The 23,185-nt window shown below is 34.0% G+C and overlaps 1 protein-coding gene across 2 annotated transcripts in view; it reads right to left on the minus strand.

The window, feature by feature from the left end:
* Window positions 1-23,185, minus strand: part of LOC118185709 (proprotein convertase subtilisin/kexin type 4-like) — a 553,482-nt gene that overhangs the window by 320,907 nt on the left and 209,390 nt on the right. The window lies entirely within an intron of this gene.

The following is a 23,185-nucleotide window of genomic DNA, read 5'->3' on the forward strand; positions in this document are numbered from 1 at the left end:
TAATCTTTTAGAGCTGTGTAAGTTTTGATTAAATAAAACTAATAAAACCAAATTAGAAAATAAATTTTCCTCACGTGTTTCATAATTAGGATTTGAACAGCAGAAGAGGGTTGAGGTTTAGTTGATTACGGCAAAGCATACCAGGGCTAACTGCCTAGTATGCTTATTGCCTAAGGGAAGAGATGCCTTTGTGTAGGACTTTCTAAGGGTGGTGTGGTGGTGTATTTAATTATGGCAAAGCACACTAGGGCTATCTGCCTAAGGGGAGGGATGCCTTCGTGGAGGACTTTCTAAGGGAAACTGGTTCATATACACGTTACACATGGGGAAAACCACGAAAACGCCCATGCAGCCAGCCCGTTCGCGGGATTCGAACCTCGGACCGAACTACCAGTGTTCAGCGACTATACTGCTCGGCCGCTGGTGGGCGGACTTTCTAAGGGAAACTGACACAGCCGGCCCAGTTCGGAATCCAGGTATCGAAACCAGGTCGGAATTACCAGCGTTCAGCGATTTTATCGCTCGGTTGATCTAACCAGCAGAAAGAGAAAACTAATTTATCAAAGTAATAAATAAGTAAAAGCTGTGGTTCCATTCGGTCAGGATTCGGAGTTACTACTGTACGCATAAAAATTTCATTACACACCATTTATGAAGAAGAACTTTCATTTAGAAGTAATTTCTTAGTTAAACATTAATTCATAGGCATACACACCTGATCTAGGAATTATCTAAAATAACGTAAATTGTTTAGAAAACGAAATAAACTTATTAATCGCAAGAATCAACTTTTTTTTTTTTTTTTCAAAATTATATACGATTTCTAAAAGCGATGCCATTATATCGTCTAGATATAAATATTACAAAATTTAATCCTATTAAATGTAAACAATCTTTAACATTATCAAAATCTACATTAATAAAAATCGTACTAAAATCAAAGTTAATCACAATTTGTTAAATTAATATTAATTAAACAAAGTTAATCAAAATGAATTAAGATCAAAGTTAATCACAACTTGTTAAATTAATATAAATCAAATTAAGTTAGTCAAAATGTATTAAATAAAACTTCATATTTTAATCTTCAGATATTAATCTTTAACTCAATCGTAAATAGCATCTTATTACAAAGCTTTACAGAACTAAAAAGGAACTTAAAGGAAATTTGTTAAGCACAATATTAAAAAAAAAATTAACGCATTTTCAAAGAATATAGATAAGCTATTTAGAAATATTTGAATAATTTACATAGAGGCTATAGCTCTATAATCATAGATTAAACGTTTTCCTCCTCCTTCCTCCCACACCCTACCAGTGTGTTCAGAAAAGGCAAAAGAGAGCTATATTTTGTTAAAAGTTGTTTTTCTAGATATCCACCTCCAAATTACAAAGCTTCTAAAAACGCGCAGAAAATTTTATGAGATCAATTTCAGTATTGATCGCATAGAGATTATGGGTATGAAAGCTCTGTACAAACGTACAACTTTTCGTCTGATGGTTCTCTTACATCAAAAATTTCAATTAACAAATTATGAATTATACTTTAACTAAAAGCTAAATCTTTCGTACTTTACATATTAAATTTGTGAAGATACTCGAAAAGTATTTAATAAACTTAGACTTTTCTACCATATCTATTAGCAATTTTTTAAGAGACTTTGAGAGACTTGGGGGGGGGGAAGAAGAGAGAAAATAAAAGTTGTCGCTCTGGCAATTTTAATACGATTGTAAATTATTTGACGAAATTCTGAAACCTGATGTTATGTCTGAGACCATATTTAAGGAAATATAGTCCACAGTCCAGTTTTTTTAACACCCATTATACTGTTGAATGCATAATATTAAAAAAAAATGATTACAGGGCATAAAATTATTTATTTCCGAATTTAATAATATAAACAAAATACAGAAATTAATAATTCATTTCCTACCCTTGTAGATACACTAAGCAACAAAGAACTGCAAGAAAAAAAAAAAAAAAAAACTCAAGAACGGAGGAAATTCATATATGCATTTGTGACAAAATATAATCACAAAACCTAGGCGTTAATAGATATTTTTAAAAAAGTTATTTTAATTAATAATTCATGACTTTAAGTCTTTACTAGTGCATAAATGATATGCGCATTAATTAATAATGAACATGATCCCCCTTTATTCATTAATGAAAATTACGATTCGCAACAGGAGAGGGGAGAAAATACGAATAACTTACTGTGAAATTTGTTTGTTAAATGCTACAATAAAAATGGCAAAATTAAAATATTTCATAACATTTAATTCGAAATACAGTATGCAGAGAACATTTTTTTCCATAATGGTTCGCCATCTGCTTAAACAAAGAATAAAATTCAATTAAATTCCTCTGTAATTAAAAACTAAGCAATTTGATAAACTGAGAGCTTAAATAATAAATATAATAACTCTGGAAATAAATTTTAACACATTTTTTATGTTAATTCATTAAGTAATAAACAACGGTAAATGCAAATGTGACGTAATGGAGCAAAATAACTTACTCGAATAACTTTGTGTAATAAGAACCCCATGTGTAATAAGAAAGCAGGGTTATAAAAGGAAAACCTGAATGTAAATATTAGATACTCTTTTATTTTAACTTTTTTAACTAAGGAAATTTGCATTCGGTGGTAAGTAATTTTAATCATTTTAATGCACTATTTGAAACATTAAAGTATTTTTTGCTAAACAAATTTCGGTTAGACATCTTTGAGGGATTATAAAATAAACTGCTTATCGACAGGTTATTTTAAGATTTAAATTAAGCTGTAAAATGAGAAAAAGGCATCCCACTTCTTAATCTATTTTTTGCCTTCTCTCTGGATTTGAATAAATTTCCTAGATCAAATGAGGCCCACCAAATGAAAGTAAAGTCTCTGAACAATGGTAGTTCGGTCCGAGGTTCAAATCCCGCGAAAAGGCTGGTTGCATGGGCGTTTTCGTGGTTTAGCCCCATGTATAACAGGTATACGAGCCAGCTTTCCTTAGAAAGCCCTCCACGAAGGCATCCCTCCTCTTCGGCAGATAGCCCGCGAGTGATTTGCCGTAATCAAATACACCAAACCTAAAGTAAATGAAATTTAATAATCACTATAAACTTTAAAAATGCCATAAACTGAGATTTAAAGGGAAATGTTTAATCTCTCGCGTGAATAATCAATTCATCTCAGTTGCAAATCATTATAGCTCTCAATTCAAGTCGCTCAATTAATAGACTTATCAACCGACCCAAATAGACTATTTCACTGTCATTACGCTTGCTTGATACGCTATGCATCTAGCAATACAAAAGAAGTGGTTATGCATATAACACATATTTATAATTATCTAAAAAATAACTCATATTTTGCCATCTTAAAAAAGGCAGTATTACCTATCACACTGTTACGAAATGTACAGGAGCGGTAAGATGGCTTCCCTGCAAAGCAGTTTTAGGGTTGCCATAAAATAGTAAGAGAAGACAGGGTTGCCATATTTGGCAAAAAATTTGGAGATATGCCATGGACGGATGGAGAACCTTCTGGAACGAATTCTTACCGGTTTAGCGAAGAATGTTCAAGAACACAAGCTGAAAGCTATATAAACCCTGCTGGTCCGCAGTGCGAGTTAGTGTGTCTCATCTAGTTTGTCCGTGCGGAGACAATCGAGTCGACAGCTGGCCAGCGAGTACCGAGTGGGTCGTCGAGTGCATCAAAGAGTCTCTTAGTGTATTGCGGTTAGTGCATCGTCGAGAGAGTATGTTAAGCTCCGGGAACGGCTGAACCGAAGAGTCGGGAGCAGTGCTATGTGTCGTCCAGTGCATCACGAGTTGTAGCGTGGAGAGTCTCGAGAGTGCGTGGAGTTTCGAGAACGACCGAGCAGAGTCCGGAGCTGTACTCTGCTGCTTTGCAGTGAAACTGTCTTCACCGTGATAGCCTGATAACCTGAAGGCTGTGTCGCTGATTGTTCCAGCGAGTGTATAGTAGATCTTCGACGACTGTAAAACGTGACTTTGGAGCTGTCCTGATTATTGGCTAAATAAAGCGTGTTTCGATACTTTATCAAGTGTCGTCGTTATTCACTCCAAATCTACGAACCCCGTACGAACGTGAAGGAAGAAAATAACGTAACAACTGGTGTCAGAAAATAAAAACGCGACAATATTTTTTCATCAAGCAGACCAAAATATTGTTATCTTTTTAAGTTGCTTTAAGCGATTAAAGAAATGAAGCATCAAAAATATTATAGATTAGTTTCTCTAGTGAAAAAGGATCAGTTGAATATAATTCAGCGCCAACTGATTCAGTGCTCTTTGATAGCATAAATAATTTCGTAATAAATTATGTTTATAATATTTAAAAGTAATGTAATTAATGTTAAGTTTTTCATTCGTAGAAATATGCAAAATGCTTTTAAACTTGAAGAATAATGATAATTTATTTAACTGCAAAATAGCGCTGTTAAAACTCGATTTCTTTCTGGACATGAAAAAATAAATAAACAAGTAAAAAGAATTTGTAATTCTTGCATAATACCCACCGAGCCAATCTTAACAAATCTCGCACAATGATCCTCAATCAAAAGCATTACATGTGTCTTGAAAATGAGATAATTTGTTTTAGATTCGAGTAGAAATTTTCATGTTTCAAAAAATATAAAATCAACAATGTTAACTGCCAGTGTTAGGAATTACCAAATCTTCAAATATATATAGTATCTATATCTAGTAGTATAAATCTTCAAATATATATACTCGTATATATCAAATCAATAAGTCATAGGTTATCAATATTAATGAGTTCCTCTATCACTTGCTTCATAAATCAATGACTAAGTATTAAATAAATACAGAAAGAAATTCCTGCACCGCAAAAGAATCAAAAATATATACTAGGTAAGAACATAATTCTCAGAAATATTAATGATCATTACTGAAATATCCCGACTTACACGATTTCGAAGTTACGCTATTCCTTATTTTATTTTAAACATTTCTGCTTATAGTTAATTTGCATTTAAGACACCTGAACTTCCTAACCAGGTTCCTAGCCGGCTGAGCGATAAATTCACTGGACACTAGTAATTGCTACCCGGTTCTATTCTCCGCGAACGGATTGGCTGCGTAAGAGTTTTCTTTCCTCTCTCTGTGTGCAACGAGCCAGCTTCCCTTAAAAAGTCTTCCAGGAAGACATCCCTTTGCTTCGAGGATGTCTTTGTGCAAGCCACATTAATTCCTTTTTCCTGGAAACAAACGTCCTAAATCTTATCGGATATATTTTGTAGGTATTTTGAATATAAAATTTGAGTAATAAAATATGAAAAAGCATTGAAATCAGTAATGCAAGACGAATTGAAGAAAACCGTGATAGGGAAAAAAAAGAATTGAATCCAAGTTTGAAATTTCATAATAATCCACCAAAATATTCGAAAATTCTTAATAAAAATTGTATTTGATGTTATATTTAATATTTGTTCACCTTTTTGAGCGTAGATTTTAATATAACAGGTATTATATATACTCTTACGCCACTTAAATATACACCCACTTCCAAAGGTTAAGCACGGAGAGGAAAATGCTAATTTCCGGAAGCCAGTCAGAATTGAAGAGGATGCAATTCGCTGCAGAGGTAGATGGAAGTATGCAAATATGTTAGGTAACAGCCATTTCCGCTTTCATGTCAAGAAACATGCGAAAAAGGCCGTCTTATAAGAAGCCAGCTTTGTTTAAAACTTTCATACAACTTGTTTTCAAGACATATGTGTTTCTATGACTTCCAGAAGACGAATAAAAGATTCTGAGCGCTGGCGTGCTGTGGGGCGCATTGAAGCAGGACGGTCGATCACAGATGTTGCTCTTTTTCTTTGGCGTTCATCATTCTGCAATTTCATGTTTATGAAAACAATTCCAAACCACACAGATAGTTGTCCGAAGGCCCGTAGCCGGTCGCCCAAGGGTTACAACCCCCGCGGAAGATCGCCGCGGCTATTGTAGCCAAGCGAAATCACAGAGCGACCTTCACACGAGTGACATCTATGGTTACAGCGTCCATTGGTAAGACGATATATGCAGCTACTGAACGTCGAAGATTACATATGAGTGGACTGTACGCCCGGGTACCTCGAGTTTGTGTTCCTCTATTCGTCCAATCAAGAGGGGCACGATTACAGTGGTGACGGGAACATGTCAATTGCAATGTGTCTGACTGGGGCAATGTCATGTTTACTGATGAGTCAAGATTTACTCTGGAGCCAGACGACAAGCGTATAAGGATGTGGCGTGAACAACGAACACGCAATCATTAGGATACAGCACCGACCTGCACATCTTTTAAACGGAGTTCTTTGACGGCTGTCCGGTATCGAGATGAAATCCTAGAACCCATTGTATACGCTGCAGCAGTTGGCCCTACTTTTGTTTTAATGGACGATAACGCACGTCCCCATAGAGCTGACATCGTCGATGACTAGCTGGAGAGTGAAAGGGATTGCGCGTATGGCGTGGCCAGCATATCCGCCCGACCTTAATCCCATTGAAAATCTTTGGGATGCTCTCGGCCGTGCTGTATCTTTACGTTTCCCACCTCCAGCCACTCTTATTGAGCTGGAAACTGCTCTTTAAGGAGAATGACGATTGCTTAATTCTGCGGTGGTTGACCACCTAATTGAAAGCATGGTCACAAGGTGTAAACTTTGTATACAGATGAGGAAGATCACATACTACCCTATTAATGTCCTTTTTTTTTCATTTTATGCTATTTATTTTCCCTTTATACATAATTCTGTTTAAGTCTCCACTATGTCATTATCTGCTAACTTACAAAAATTTAATATTGTTTTCATTTGTGTATATAATTACTGATTTTTTATGCATAAATATATATGCTACTTTCCTGCCTAACTTTGTGTCAATCAAAGCAGTATTTGTTGATTTGTTTGCATTTTACATCTTCGCGCTTAACTTTTGGAAGTGAATGTATATTATAGTTGAAAGTACATACAAAATTAAACGTCAGACACAAAATATATTAATTATTTTAGAGCTTATAAAAAACATCACTACCCAGTCACGCTTAGTAATATAGAATGCTCCTTTAGCAAGCCTACTATAAAAAGTATCTTCACTTAATTAAATATGCATGCAAACCAGAACCATTCAACGAACAAAGAAAAAGATTTGGAAGTCGTCACCAGCAGAGTGACTTATAAAACAACGAAGAATTTTTGTTGTTCTATAATTTTCTAAACTAACGGACTGTAAAATGTTAGCATATTCAGAAGCATCCCATTAATAATTGCACACTTTATATACTTTATAGACTTTACGAATGAGCCTTTTGAATAATTTGCTTTTGATGCTCAGCAAAAAGTGCTGATAACTAACATCCACTATTTAATTTGCATACCGTTTCTCATTTTTTTTAATGAAATGTAGAACTGTATTAATTAATTAAAATTTCAGAGATCTTTCAACGCACTTCAGGCAACTGCAGTCTTTTAACAAAACTTTCATTCTTATTCGACAATATTTAATTATTAAAATAAGGAATAAAAAATATTTAAAACTTCTCTGTCTATCTCAATTGTTCAAAGAATAGGAGTGAATAATATTCAATTTGCAGGACGTGAGATTACGAACAATTTTGGAAAAGCAGAATAAAAATCGCGTTATTTTGAGGGACAAAATAGAGTAAAAAAGAACGTAATAAGAAACATTGTAAAGCAAAAACTGCGCACAAAGATGTAATTGCGAAAACAGAAATGCAGCTGCAACACGTTACACAGCCTTAATATCATGTTAGCAGGGGAGAATTTTTTCAAAGCTGCTATTGAATTCCAGAGTACTTTTATTTGATGTCATCACGCTATTGACACAAGACATCTGCGCAAGATTTCCGACTTCCAATACAGTTTAATACTATCCACCGATGTCTTTCAAGTGTAAACGTGCCAGATATAGAATTTGTAATCCAAGTTTATTCTTCGAACTTGTACTTCTATCTGAATTTTATCTGTACTTCTATTTGAATTTTTCTTTCTAAAACTACATGATTTTGTCACACTAAACTCCTTGGCAGTCAAAAACAAAGCTTGTTACTTTATATCTGAGTTTTTTTAAATGCTTTCGAAAAATACAGTATTAGCCTGTTCGATAAAATAATATTAGCTTAAAGGGACAATTTGCCCAGAAGGGTTATTAATTTCGTTTTGACATTTTCCGTTCGTTCACTATAAACGGTGTTTCACTTTTCGAATTGTTACCACCAAGTATTACAGCCCTCCATTATATTTAAAGAAATTCAATAATGAAGAATCTGCATGAATATATGTATGTTTCTCTCACTGTGAATAAACAAAGGGAACCTATTTGAATAACGTCGTCCTCCACTCGAATAGGGCATCTGGAAGCCCAAATTTGGAATGCGTTTTATTATCTATTTCATATTTCGTAAAACTTTAATGAACTTTTGATTAACAAACTGAACCATTTCAAAGCAAGCAGCAGGAAAAAAAAAAAAAAAAGCATTCAGCGCGCGAGACTTTGTATCGGAAATTCTAAAGAAATGCAATTTTTAAATTATTTTGAGATACTGCATTTGAATTGAATTTTATGATTTAAATGCGAAGAACATGATATTTAATAAGTAAAGGTAACATACAAAACGTTAAAAAAACGCCCCTTCGGGCGTAATATAAAATTTAAAACCTTTCAGATTTTTTTTTTATTATTACACAAATATTTTGCCATGATTTAAATAAACAGGCTAACTGCTTTCAAAGAAAATTGTCTGTTGACTTTTTCTTGAAAATTGCCTAATGTTTTTTTTTTTTTTTCATTCCTACATATTTCGCATACAGCAGTTTTCTTATTAAGTGTGAAAAATATATAAAATGCCAAAATTTGCTTTAAAAATTAAACATTTGAATCTTTCTTCATTGGTACAATTCATTGGTACTTTTTACAATAAAAATATGTTTAATTTCAATTTGCATACAAGATGATGGAAAATGATGATAAAATACAAATTAACTTATTTTAATAAAGCATTCTACTTATTAAGATTAAGCATATAATATTCGAAAAACTAGAAGTGTTTTTATTAATTTTTCCTTGTTAACATTTGTTACTATTTTTTAATAAAAAGAAAATGGATTTAATTTTAAATGCCAAGAAACATTTCACTTGGAATTCAAGAAGCATTTCTAGTTTTCTCTGATATGAATCGAAAGTAACTCCTATTCGACCTCAAAACTGCTTTCACACTCTTAGAATTGCATAAAATCTTGCTTATCGATAATTATCTGTTCTTTTTCCCACTTTTTATTTAATATAATAAGACTCTCAAATATGACAATAAATTTGCCAAAATATGGTCCCTTAAACTCGTGCGACTTCTAGGCAATAAAGCTTTTATTGATTTACATAAATCCAAGGTGCTCAGAATGCACCTGGCAAAAATGTAAGAGCAGGTAGAAGAGACGAAAATAAACAGATTGTGTAATGGAATTTTTGTGTGCACCCAAACGCCGCGTTGAGGTGGTAAGCGTGGGTGTTATTGAGTGGGTGATAAAAGCCGTTCTGCCGGAGTGGATCGTCATTCATTCCCTGCGCATATTTCGAGTGGTATGCAACGTTGTCCAAAAGCAGAACTCGCAGACATGTATTTTATCAGTAGGATTTCATACGGAAAAAGTGTGTGTGATTATAGCAAAGCCTCGAGGGCTATCTGCCTAAAGGGAGGGATGCCTTCGTGGAGGCCTTTCTAAGGGAAACTGGCTCGTATACACGTTACACATGGGGAAAACCACGAAAACGCCCATGCAGCCAGCCCGTTCGCGGGATTCGAAACCTCGGACCGAACTACCAGTGTTTAGCGACTTTACCGCTCGGCCGCTGGTGGGCTCCATATGGAAAAAAGAGAAGCTGCGCAAAAGTGGCACATGGGATCGTTCACTGTACATCTTTTCAGTAATTGCTCTGTTTTAGCGGCAACCCCTTAGATAAAATGCATGTCGGCAAGCTTTGCGCTGGTGTAGCAATGTATACTGCTTGAAATCAGCACGAGGAATGACAATTTACGCCAGCTGAATAATTATTTTACCTTTCAACAGCGGCTTGTATCAATTCAACTTTCTATTCCGGCAAATACATTCCCTTACGAAATTTGCTTGTCCCAGTCTCTTCCATTTGCCTTTAGTTTCTTTGCCAGATATTTTCCGAGTACCCTCTAAATTGAGCCTAATGCTGGGAGACAGAAAATTATCTTAGCATACACTTACATACTTGACTAAATTCTGCACCTTCTAATGGCAATTTTTTTAAACAATGTCATTTATTGGCAGAATACAAAACCTGAACTATTTGAAAATTAAACAACGCCGAAAAGCCTATTAGTTTAACAATTAATCTCCTAGAAAATAAAAGTATAGTAAATAAAATGCTTCATTTACAACAAGCTGTTAAAAATAACGAAATCAAACGATAAAAACAAATTTGCTGAGATTTTATAAATTAATGATATGTAACTTAAAGAGCAAAATTTCCTATTTTGATAAACGCGTTATCCGCGAAATGAAAATAACAAATCTGATGCGGCCACATGACCTTTTTGAACAACTTATTAAATTATACATATTTTTTGCTGCATTTCATTTAAACTTCATTAGAGATATATTTCTCATTCAATTAATTGAGTTATCACTTCACAGCAAGGCAAAAATACATAAAAACATCTTCATTAAAAATTGTAAAACAGAGATAAACATAAAACACCAAAAAAAAAAAAAAAAAATTAAAAACCATTTTTTAGAATTAAAATTAAGAGTTTCTACGCAAAAACAAGCAATTCGGCCAACGGACAGAAAGACCAAATTTTCGATGCATAAAAATGAAAGTTAATTTTTGGTCTCACTGGGCAAAATGAAAGTTATGGTGCACAAGCTGACTTATTTCACTATTCTACTTACAGTTTGAAATATAAATAAATGTCGGCTTTCTTAGGCTAAGTAGCACTTAAACAAATTTAAAATTGTTGATAATTCGACAACGGCTGCATGAAGATCAACTAAAGTCATAAAAACCTTAACCAGAACATAAGAACAACATAATTCAATCACTTTTAAAACAAAAATTGCACAATTTACCAACATATAAGAATAAAGAAACTGTGCTTAACCGAACTGGGTAACAGAGTGGTTATATATGTATATATTTATATATTTTCGGTGCGGCCGATTGCAACCCAAAAGGGAGATGCACAACTACTTGCTATACTAGTTCTATATACAAAATTTCAACATTCTGAGGCTACTCATTTTTGAGTTACGCGAGATACACACGTACGTAGTCACGAAAAAAATCTCTTCTGAATCCATTTTACAATCCGTTTGGGGAAGAATTTTTTATTCTATGCGTTCGTACAGATTTCACGTAAAAACATCGTTTAAATGGATTAGAGAGCGGTCAAAATGGATATTTTAGTTTGAAATATACCCGAAATTTTTCGCCATTGCAATACTTCTTTTACTTCGTACAATGAAGTAGAAATAGTTCAAAGAAATTTGCATGGAGGTGTTTAAAAAAAGCATAAAATATAAAACAGGAAAGATTCGGTTACTAATTTGCTATTATTTAATTTTTGTTTAGCATATTAAATGCACTATCCTGCATGCATCAGATCAAGGATAGGCTGAAGAAACTAGTCTGTTTTTCCTCTATTTCCCTTCATCTATTTCCTAGCTATAGAAAGTCTTTCCGCTCTTATTTAGCTTTTTGACCGGAAATGAAACCGGACTTCCGCTGATGTTTATTTTATTTTGTCCGAGAAAAATTCCCGGAATGTACGATTCTGTGAAATCCATCTGATAGAAAGAAACAAGATTATTTAGTCACGTGATGACAAACTATTTTACGTAGTTTCGGTATTTCTATACATCATTTCCTATGCGGAAGGCATATCAGTCTGAATAAACACATACGTAAGAATGTGCAGAAGTGAAATAGAAATAAAATTATGCTGCAATTTCGCTTATATTTCACAAACAATATTTTCAAACGTAGTGAACGAAGAAATTCATACATCAAACACAAATTAAGAATTTAAACACTTAAAAATGTGTTTTTGATGAATATTAAAATTAACTTTCTTGTACAAGAAAAAAAATTAAGCAGAATATGAAAAAACATCTTAAAAAATAAAAGGACTCTTTAATTTCAACAATAATGATCATCTGGTAATTTCTGTATCAAATTTAGAACACAGTACAATAGAATGTGATTTTTTAGTTGTTTGCAATCATATTTTAGTAAGAACATGTTCATTACATTTCAAATACTCGCTAAGATTCAAAATACAGTACTGTGTCTATGATCAGTCACTCAACAGGTACTTTTTCACAGGTGAAAAATTAAACAATAATAATTTAATATTAAATTAAATGTGATAAAAAATTTAAGATGAGCGCAATATTTAAATTTTTCTAAGGCGTGTGAATCTAACAGGAAGGCTCTATTATTTAATGCCTTACAATTATTACAGCTTTAAAGCTGGAAACTTTAGGACTTTAAAACTAAAACCTTTAGGAGGAAATCTCAAAACGAAAGAAAAATTAGCAATAACTCAAATTGTATCTCTCCTTCCTTTTTTCATCAATTATGATAAAGTGGTTTTCAACAGAGTAGAAAAATCATATAAAATTTAAATAAAATGTCATATAAAATTAAAAATCTGATGCATCAGAATGCTTGCAAACAAGGTGAAAATTTCTTTTCGCACTTACAAAAAATCTGATATGTGCACCACATAACTTCCTTGTACGGAATATTAAATTATACGCATTTTTTCTTGCATTTCATTTAAACTTATTGGATTGAATTAAATCTACTTCATCGATAGCGCATCAACCACAATAGAATAAATGCACTCTTTAAAATTCACTATATTTGTTTACCATAGCGAAACTTTCCTCCTAAGTTCCCTTAACAGCGTTACATTTCATTCATTTTTTAACTCAGAATGCACAAAATTTATATCATCTTAAGAATTATCTAATCGTTGCCACATGTTCTATTCAAATACTATAATAAATCTAAAACGATGTATCAAAGAAATTAAGCAAAGAACAACAATAAAAAGAAACAGTTTTTCACAGCGGATTCAGTATTTCTCATCGAATTAATTCAGTTCTCACTTCGCAACAAGGCAAAAATACATAAAATCTCAAAATATCTGTATTAAAAATTTGGAAGTAAATCTTAAAATACTTATTTTCTAGAAAAATTCCAGAAAGGATTAAGCATGATTCAATTCGCAATAATAAATGAAGGCATTATCTTTATTGTTGCGAAGCTTAATCTCTCTAGATTGGCAACAAATACACCGTTCTGCTGTTTCAAATGTAAACAAATATGTCCGCCATGTTATTTAAAAATTAGGGTTAACCGCACTTAAACAGCTTTTAAATTGTTGATAATTCTACAAATATTGCTTTCAGATTTTCTAAAGGCATAAAACCTTAACCGGAAGATAAGAACAACATAATTCAGTCATTTTTAAAGGAAAATGAACAATTTACAGTCATATAAGAATAAAGAAACTGAGCTCATTGAGCAGAGTAACGGAGTGGATATATATATATATATATATATATACATATATTTATATACTTTTGGTGCAGCCGATTGCAACCAAAATACGAGGTGCACATCTACATGTTATAGCAGTCCTATATACAAAATTTCAATGTTCTGAGGTTACTCGTTTTTGAGTTATGCGAGATACATATGTAAGTACGCAGAGAAGTCACGAAAAATTCTCTTCAGAATTCATTTTAAATTAGTTTCACAATTTTTTTGGCGAGAAAAGAGTCCTTTATCCTGTCCTTACGTACAGATGTCACGCAAAACCATCGTTAATTTTCATTCTATAGAGGTGAAAATGGATATTTGCGTTGAAATGTGATGCCTGAAACTTTTCGCGATTACAGTACTTCCTTTTTACTTCGTACAAGGAAGTAAAAAGGAAGGTAGAAGAAAAAAGTTAAAAAAAAAAGAAAAGAAAAAGGAAACTAACTCAAATTTTGACCGAGAGAAGGCGTTACTCATATTGTTAAGTTCGACGGGTTTGTGGATTTGGAGTAATTGATGAAAACACAGGCTGGAGAATCAAAACACAGTTTATTCGCTAGTAGGCACTATTACACAGGACGGTTCTAAAGGCACGTTTACACTCGTCGAATAACTATGGCAGACACGCTGAAACAATCAGCAAAACAGCCTTCAGGCTATAATGGTGAAAACACCCTCACGGCAAAGCACTAAAGTACAGCTCCCGACTCAGTCGATCGCTCTCAAGCTAATCTTTGAACTCGAAGTACTCACTCTCTCCGTACAGGCAGGGTACATATAGCTTTAACCTACCTTCAAGAATATTCCCGAGAAAACCGTCAAGAATGCGTTCTAGAATGCTCTCGCTATGGATAGTGGCAATTCTTTCGCAAAAGATTGCCAAATGGGTGATTTCGCCACAAATCTGGCAACATGACTTTCCCTGGTAATTTCTGGCAACCTTAAGCCCGCTTTGCGTGAAGCCATCTCACTGCGTAGCCGCTGGGTATTTCGCAACAATATCACATTATAAGAACAGAATGATAAAAGTTAAGATTATTTAGCACCCCCTTAATAATGAAAATTTGAATTAAAGTGCATCTTGTGAAAAAAGAATTCAGTCTGTGCATGTCTTTACTACGGTGTAAACCGCATAGTATGCCAGTTTGGTAAACTTATACGATTTTTTAAAAAGGATCCAAATTTATGAAACATCCATTCTGTGTTGTTTTTTACTGGCATACAAATGTAAAGTTTGACTTTACATATGTTGTTTTCCAGCCACATTGAAAACGAAAGACATATCATGCTGAAATATGATACATTTCTAGTGCAGTATATAGTGCATCATATTTTATTTCATTATTTTGGAAATCATTTCCATATTCCTGAATTTATACGCATATTGTAGCATAAAAGTGCTCCATCCAAAAATCGTATTATTTTACATATAGTACATATCCTTCTTTATCCAAATACACTGCTAACAACTAAACTCTTTTTACAGGAACAGCATAACATTTAGAAAACAGACTAACAAGTAAACCTTCTCTCGTTTGATACTTTTTTCCCGAAAAACCATATATTTTCTGAAAGTTTATGTCACAAGTAGAAAAACTGTGAAATCTTAGGGGCAGAGGGCGCGTTTAGAAACTATAGGGCCCAGAAAGTATCAGAACGGTGTTGGAAACATGACACCAAATGTCGCTAAATCCTCGTTTCACGTGTTTATATGAACTAATAATATTGGTAAGAAGGTGGGGGATCCCAATATAAAGGAAGAAACAACTCGTTGAAAAGAAACATTATACGTTGGGATGTTGAAAATGTGACCTGTTATGGACTTTAAACAAAACAATCAATGTGCAGTTCATCAACTAATCAGTGAGACAGGCAGAAAGACAGTTCACAATGGGCACATTTTACAAAAGCGAGAGCGTCACACTTTGCACACTCATTACTTGTCAGTGAATCGAAGCAGTACTCCATTGCCGCAATCCACATTCCAGGTTCGTTGTCAACTATCTGCCCTTATAAAAAGGATACTTAAGCAAATTCTTAAAACGAGAAGTACTAAGAAGAGGAGTGAATTGATATAGTGAAAAAGAACTGCACGGCCAGAAAACTATCGCAATGCCAAATATAAATATGCTCCTGTGTCTCGATAATGATCGTGGTTATGTAACGAACAAAAGATTTGTAGTGTCTGAAAAAATGAATATCTAGAGGCTGTAACTTTCCCACAAGATCTTCAGGTAACAGTTCTTTTCGTAGAACTTTACCATCAGGTACTTCGGAAGCAGACAATGCATGAACATACAAGAAGTAGAGACGCCATTATGGAAATATGTCCATCTATAAACACTTCACTGATACTTTGTGGGTTCTATAGCTCCTAAAGGCTTGTCCCTTTGTCCCTAAGACATCACAGTTTTTCTACTTGTGATATAAGCTTTCAGAAAATATATGGGTTTCCGGAAACCCGGCATCAAAGGAGAGAAGGTTTACTTGCAAGATAATTCATCTCTAACTTTTAACTAAGATAATAATTTGGCATACTTCCATTTATAAAAGTTACATTTAATTCTCTCTTTTGTAAAACACTTTTCTTAGAAAGTGTCTTTATAGAAGCATCATGTCGCCAAGAACAGTTGAAGGTAAATGGCTCTGTTCTGGATCACAAGCTATACAAAATACCGGCTCAGTGTGTTAACTGATGCACCGCACCAACACTTCATGTAAAAAACGCAAAGATTACCTGCTTTTGGAAAAAATGATTACGTGGGGAGGTTCTCAGGAAAACTGGGTCCAGTTCAAAGCAAACATTGAAAAAAAAAGAAAGAAAAAAAAAAAAAAAAAAAAAAAAAAAAAAAAAAAAAACTAATACGCAGCCAACCCGTTTTCGTCGAAAAGAACGCGGAACGGAGTGTGTGTGTGTGTAATTGCGGCAAAGCCTCGAGGGCTATATGCCTAAGAGGAGAGATGCCTTCGTGGAGGACTTTCTAAGGGAAACTGGCTCGTATACACTTTACACAGGGGGAAAATCACGAAAACGCCCATGCAGCCAGCCCGTTCGCCGGATTCGAACCTCGGACCGAACTACCAGTGTTCAGCGACTTTACCGCTCGGCCGCTGGTGGGCCGAACGCGGAACGGAACTATCAAATTTATGAAACCAATACCCATTTGGCCACTGGTTGATCAAAGAAAATGGGAGGACTGCATTTAACTACTTCAGGTTCTCTCTTCTCCAAAGCGCTTCAGGGAAGACCAAACAGTCAGTTAATCTAAGTAAGTCCGATGATGAGCCATCGTTTTTTTTTCCCGGTTCGAATGCCATGTGCGGTGTTTAACCAAATCTCATTAAAACTTTAAAGTCTGAAAAAGGTTTGGTTTATGTGACTACGGTAGAGCCTCCAGGTCTATATGCCTAAAGAAAGGGATGCCTTCGTGGAAGATTTTCTAAAGGAAATCGGCTCGTATACACGCTATACATGGGTAAAGCCACGAAAGCGCCCATGCAGCCATTCCGTTTCGCGGGATTCGAACCTCGGACTTCACGGAATTCGAACTTCGCAGGAACTACCAGTGTTCCGTGACTTTCCCACTCGGCCTCTGGTGGGCATCTTAAAAAGGCCTAGAATCTGCTGATTACGGGTTTTGTTACACTAGAATTATCACAACTGGCCAAAAAAATACTGAGGGTTAAAAATAAAACTGGAGTACATATTTATATCTATCATGGCAAAATTAATTCACTATAAACATTGCAGCTGCAGAGCCAAATTAAACTATTTAGTATAAGTACGTTTTAATTACACAAATAATTGAACATATTAACTTATCCAAGATTAATAGTTATCTGCACCTAAGATTCCGTAAGCATTGGCTCCGAGGAGATCATTGGTGGTGGTGTATTTAATTATGGCAAAGCACACTAGGGCTATCTGCCTAAGGGGAGGGATGCCTTTCGTGGAGGACTTTCTAAGGGAAACTGGCTCGTATACACGTTACACATGGGGAAAACCACGAAAACGCCCATGCAGCCAGCCCGTTCGCGGAATTTGAACCTCGGACCGAACTACCAGTGTTCAGCGTCTTTACCGCTCGGCCGCTGGTGGGCCCGAGGAGATCATTGCAACAGTGTTTGATATAAGCAGTGAACTGATGGATGTAAATGCATATCCCATTCCTACTTCACTAAACTTTCGTCTACTAATAAAGCCCGAGATGAAGCACGAAAAATGAAAGCAAAGTGTTAACATTTTGAATTAAAACAAATCTGGTTAAATAAATTAAAACTTTGGAGTATATTAGGTCGTCTTGCGTTCTGTCATAATGAACATCTCTCTCCAAATAAGCAACATATTTTGATTAAAATTTATCACTACTAAATGCCAGGTTAAATAATAATGATAAATTATTACCGAAACTTATTGTTGTGACTAACAATTTCTTATTAAAATGTCTAATTAGAAAGGAACACTGTTTCATAATTTTACTTCACAAAGCATAATTTTAATTCAATTAAATCCTAAAAATTTATTGCACAATAAGCTATTTTTGATTATAATTTTAATAAAAGTCATCTTAAAGATGTCAGCACCGCTACATGAACATTTAAGAGCAATGTAGCTTTAGAGTGTAAGTAACTATTTTAAATTCTGCAACAATAAATATCATTAGAAAGAGTGAGTTCTTATTATTTAAATTAAACAGCTATTTATAATTTCAACCTTACCATAACTTCTCCTTTCCGTTTCCTCACCAGAAATGCAAATCATTTACAGAATATTAAAGCTGAGGTTTTTGGATTGTAAGACAAAGCGCGTTACTGCTTCTGAAGGCCAAGTTACATTAGTGCTGTCAGCAATGATAAGTTTGCAATTCTTCGGCTTTGCATTATTTGCTGCCAACATTTGAATTTAATACGCCTGTTAAAATTTCTGTGCGAGCTACGATTTAATTTAATTGCGTAGTCCTTGACTACCAGTCTGTTTTAAATTTGAATTTGACTGCTATTTCAGCTACATCGCCACAAGTGGCCGTTCACAGAGCACAAGAAGTGTATTTATGTCCAAAGTTCTGTTTTTAATAAAAAGGATGTTTAAACCTTTTCAAGTCTCTGTGGATACTTCAAACACAGCGATATTTTGTTATATTTCTGCCAAGAGTTTAGAAGTAATTTATGCTCCCAAAGGAAGCCAAATTCTGCAAGTGTATTCATATTGTATTTTATAGTATGCGCCAACTTGATACATTGCTACCTTTTGTTTCAGAGTTCACCGAAAACAGTTTTACATACATTTAATCCGCATCCTCATTTCAACTCAATTCGTCTCGGAAGAACGCATAAATAAACAAAGCAGAAACGTCGTTCTTCTATTTTTTCTTTAAATTAAGAAAAGTCCATCGAAAACATGTGAAGTAGATTGAAAAATCTTGAGAAACTACGTTTAAATAAATAGTTTTCCCATCATTACATCCAATGGCATTTTAAACAAATAACAGTGCATACCTCGCATCGAAGAACTAAATTAAAGAATCCGTAAAGCGAAATTGAAATATGAAGAAAAAGAGGCAAGACGATTACTTTTTGCTTTGTTCGTAATGATTTCAACAATCTCCCCCCTCCCGTTTCAGCGGAACTCCACGAGTTCTGGAATCAGAAGCTCTACGTAAGTTTTGCTTCTGGCAAAGCATTAAGAGAAAATGCTATTCAGAAGGAAAGTGAATTAAGGCGAAAAATACGGACATAAAAATTCAAAAAAAATTTTAGAGTACAAAAATAATTGTTGTTTAGTTCGCCGATTGTTACTTAAAAAAAAAGGCTTTGAAAGGTAGGCAATTAAGTTCAAAATCAATATGAATTGGATGCATGCAAGAAAAATGAAGAAAAACCAGAAGGTCTCGTATATTCAAATAGCCTATTTATATCTCTCGTAGATTACAACTGTTTGAGATTTATCGCTCTTGACATAACAAATTTTGACTCTCGGCTTGGATCCTGCACCTCTCGAATACGCGCCGAGTGCGCTACCGTTACATCACGAAGGCATGTCAGGAAAAAATACCTTATGTACTCCGCCCTTTAAAGGGCGACTGGGGATCCAATCGCCAAATTTTGGTGGCAAAGAATTATCATCCACCACCTTTTAGTTCGGGCGCCACTGCAGAGCCATTAGGTTTTTAATGCCCTCGCCGGAACTCGAAGGTGGACCTCTCGAATACGCGCCGAGTGTGCTAGCGTTACACCACAAAGGCATGCTGGAAGGAGAGAGATATAATCGCATTTAAAATATATATATATATATAACTTTCATAGATTTATGCATCATGAAGAAATTTCGAAGAAAATAATGCAGTAATTTGAGAAGAAATTGGAAAAAAAAAAATAGAAAAACATACAAAACAGAAGAAAACAGAAATTAGAAGAAATCGAAAAAGAAATTACAAGGAAAGTAATGCAATAACATCTGTAGAAATTTTTGGGAGAAAGTAATGCAGTATTTAAAATATAAAATTATGCTAAAACACGGCAGAAGTAAAAAAGCAGATTTTTCGCTCTATTTCTCTCTCTTGTGGGGGTGGATACTGAAAAATACAAATCCTATTCTTCTTTCTATGCGACTCTCGGATAATCAAGTTAAAAGATTTTTTATTTTGAAACTATTATTGGTGCAATTTGCTTCAATTAAACAAGACCATCACACAGGCCTACAAAAAGCACTCGTGATTTCAAGATGCATTACTGTCGCATTAACAAATATATTTTTGCACATTTACAATACGTACAAAAGTGTTTGGATGTGGGAAAGTATCATTTTCTGTATATACCATGAGCAAACTTTGTTTTATTAACAAAATTAAACAAAAAAAAGGAAATAAAGTCCCTTTTCTTAGGAAAATATGCGAAAATTTAAGCTAAAAATTATTGAAGGGTTTAATTAAGGATAGAACCGCCTAAACTTTCAAATTTGTTCCAATATGTAACCTAAGCACAAGGTAGTTTTTCACATAGATACCGCTACGAAGATATTTTAACTAAGGCACATAGGCATCGAGTGTTTCTTTATACTAAAATAAACTAGCTTCATACTATCATCATAAGATATATTGACTGAAAGCTATAAAACAATTTTATCTTTCTACAAATTTATCTTCTAAAAAAATAAAAACATTTTAAGCAATAGGCTCGTTCACATGAGACCTTTCTTCAACAAACCTTCAACTGAAGCGAGTGAAAGGGCTCCCAAACCTGCTCTTCTCTTCGACTTGCTTAGAATTACATTGTCCTCTATTACCTAACACCAATAAGCTACCGCAAATAAATACGTATCTTATGTGAATTTGATTAGCGAAATTTTAAATAAAACAGCCACAATAAACTGCTCTTAGGTGTACTCTGAGGCTATAACTGCTTCTTCAAGGTGTTCTTGTGAATATATGGAGCAGTGGGTAAGAAAAAACTTATCACGCATATAACAGTATTTACACTTTGTGCAATTTACTTACTATATGTATCTCGCATATCTTGTCAAAAAAAAAAAAAAAAAAAAAGGAGTGACAACAACAATACGATATCTACCATTTGCTACAACATGACTACAAAAATCTTATGCGAGAAAAATCTAACATTCAAGACTGCGATCTAAAATTGAAATTGATCTTTCATTAAAAAATATTTGATTATAATCAGAGGAAGAAAGCACCTGAATATCCCACTTGCTAAAATACATTACGCTGTAAATAATAAACAGTCAAAAATAAAGTATATAAATGCAGATAATTAACAAAGCTTTAACTTAGCTCACTTTGCAAATAATAAATAATCTCTTTTATTTATAATTCTTTCCAAATCTGAGAAACTGGTCTTGTTCAAATAGGAAATCCATCGTTCCATTTTTCAAATTGCAAAAGAATTAATTATTAAAGAATGGAAGGGGAAAATAGTGAAATAATAATAATGTACCATTTCTGTAAAACAACATGCTGAAACGAATTCGAAAAATTGCATATACAGAATGGATAAATTAACGATTTTTAATTAAAAGAGTTAACGCACAGCTTATCTGAGAGGCAGAAAAGAAACAACTCATTTACCTTGAAAGAAAAATCGATATCAGTTAAATTTAATCATCAAGTCACTATGAGAATTGTGATATTTTTCTCGGAGGATAAACTAGGTTAATTGTCGAGTCAAAACGAATTAACAAAAAAAAAAAAAAATAAATAAATAAATAAATAAATAAAGAGCTTGATCACTAAATTAGCCGCTCGCTAGGGTAATAGTTTTTTCATTCCGGTTTCAATAAGTTTAAAAAAATCCACCTTGCAAAAAATATTAATAAAAGTAATTCTTATTTGACGGAAAAACTACATTAAAATGGCAGATGTATAATCTTTTCATGGAAACGTTGTTTCATGATTATAAGGGAATATATCTCGACGTCATTATTTAAAAGCATCGATTAATGAGTGCTTAGCAAATACATTTGTATTTTTGGAAGTAAGAAAGATGAATAATAAACAACGTCTTCACGGTAATCAAACTACGGACCTCTGGAATACGCGCCTAGCATTCAGACCACCACACCAGGAAGGCATGCTAGGAAGGAGGGAGAAATACCTTATATACTCCCCCTTTTAAAGGGCGACTGGGGTTTTTAGGCGACCCAATATCCAAATCCTGGGTGTGCAGAATCATCATCCTCTACCTTTTTAGTTCAGGCGCCACTGTAGAGACATTAGGCATTTTTGGAAACAGGCTAGAAGAAAAATGAACAACACCTTCGCCGGGAATCGAACGACGGATTTCTGGAATACGCGCTCAGTATGCAGACCACAACACCACGAAGGCATGCAAGGAAGGCGCGAAAAATACCTTATACATTAAACAATAATTTTTTTAATCCACCATTTATCGTAAATTCGAAAAACGTTGCAATGCGTAGTTAGAAGATAGTTTATTAAAGTTAATAGAAATGAACTGCTTACATTTTTATTTAACACTGAAACAATTGTTTAAAGCTATATTAAAAAAGACGTTTGACTAGCACTCTACCTTTTTATCTAGAGAGATGCTCTGCTATCGTTGTTTTAACAAGTTTTCAGCGGGTTTTGAAACTCAGGTTTCATATAGCAATTAACATGAAACATAATTATCATGTTAATTGCTATATAAAACCTACTCAAATGATACATATAGCATTAATTGCTATATGTATCATTTTAGAGTTGCTCTGCTATCGTTGTTTTAACAAGTTTTTAGCGTATTTTGAAACTCAGGTTCCATATAGCAATTAACATGAAACATAATTATCTAACTATGCTCAAGGCGACATGAAAACTAGCTTAAGTTACTTTGTAGCCAGCCATGTAGTTTCCTTCGGGTTTTGAAGTGAGATTAAAGAATCTAAGCACGAAACAACTTTTTTTTCATTTAAAAAAAGGACCTTCGCTTTCATTTAAACTGACAGGAAAAGGGGAATTTTTAACGACATTTTACTATGCCATTAAAATAGTAATGATATTAACAAATATGTAGTAAGCATATCAATTTTTAGAAGTAAACTATTGGTTA

This window comes from Stegodyphus dumicola, chromosome 2 (genome assembly GCF_044657685.1).
Source record: "Stegodyphus dumicola isolate Sdum_Otavi_A_Nest chromosome 2, ASM4465768v1".
Classification (NCBI taxonomy): Eukaryota; Metazoa; Arthropoda; class Arachnida; order Araneae; family Eresidae; genus Stegodyphus; species Stegodyphus dumicola.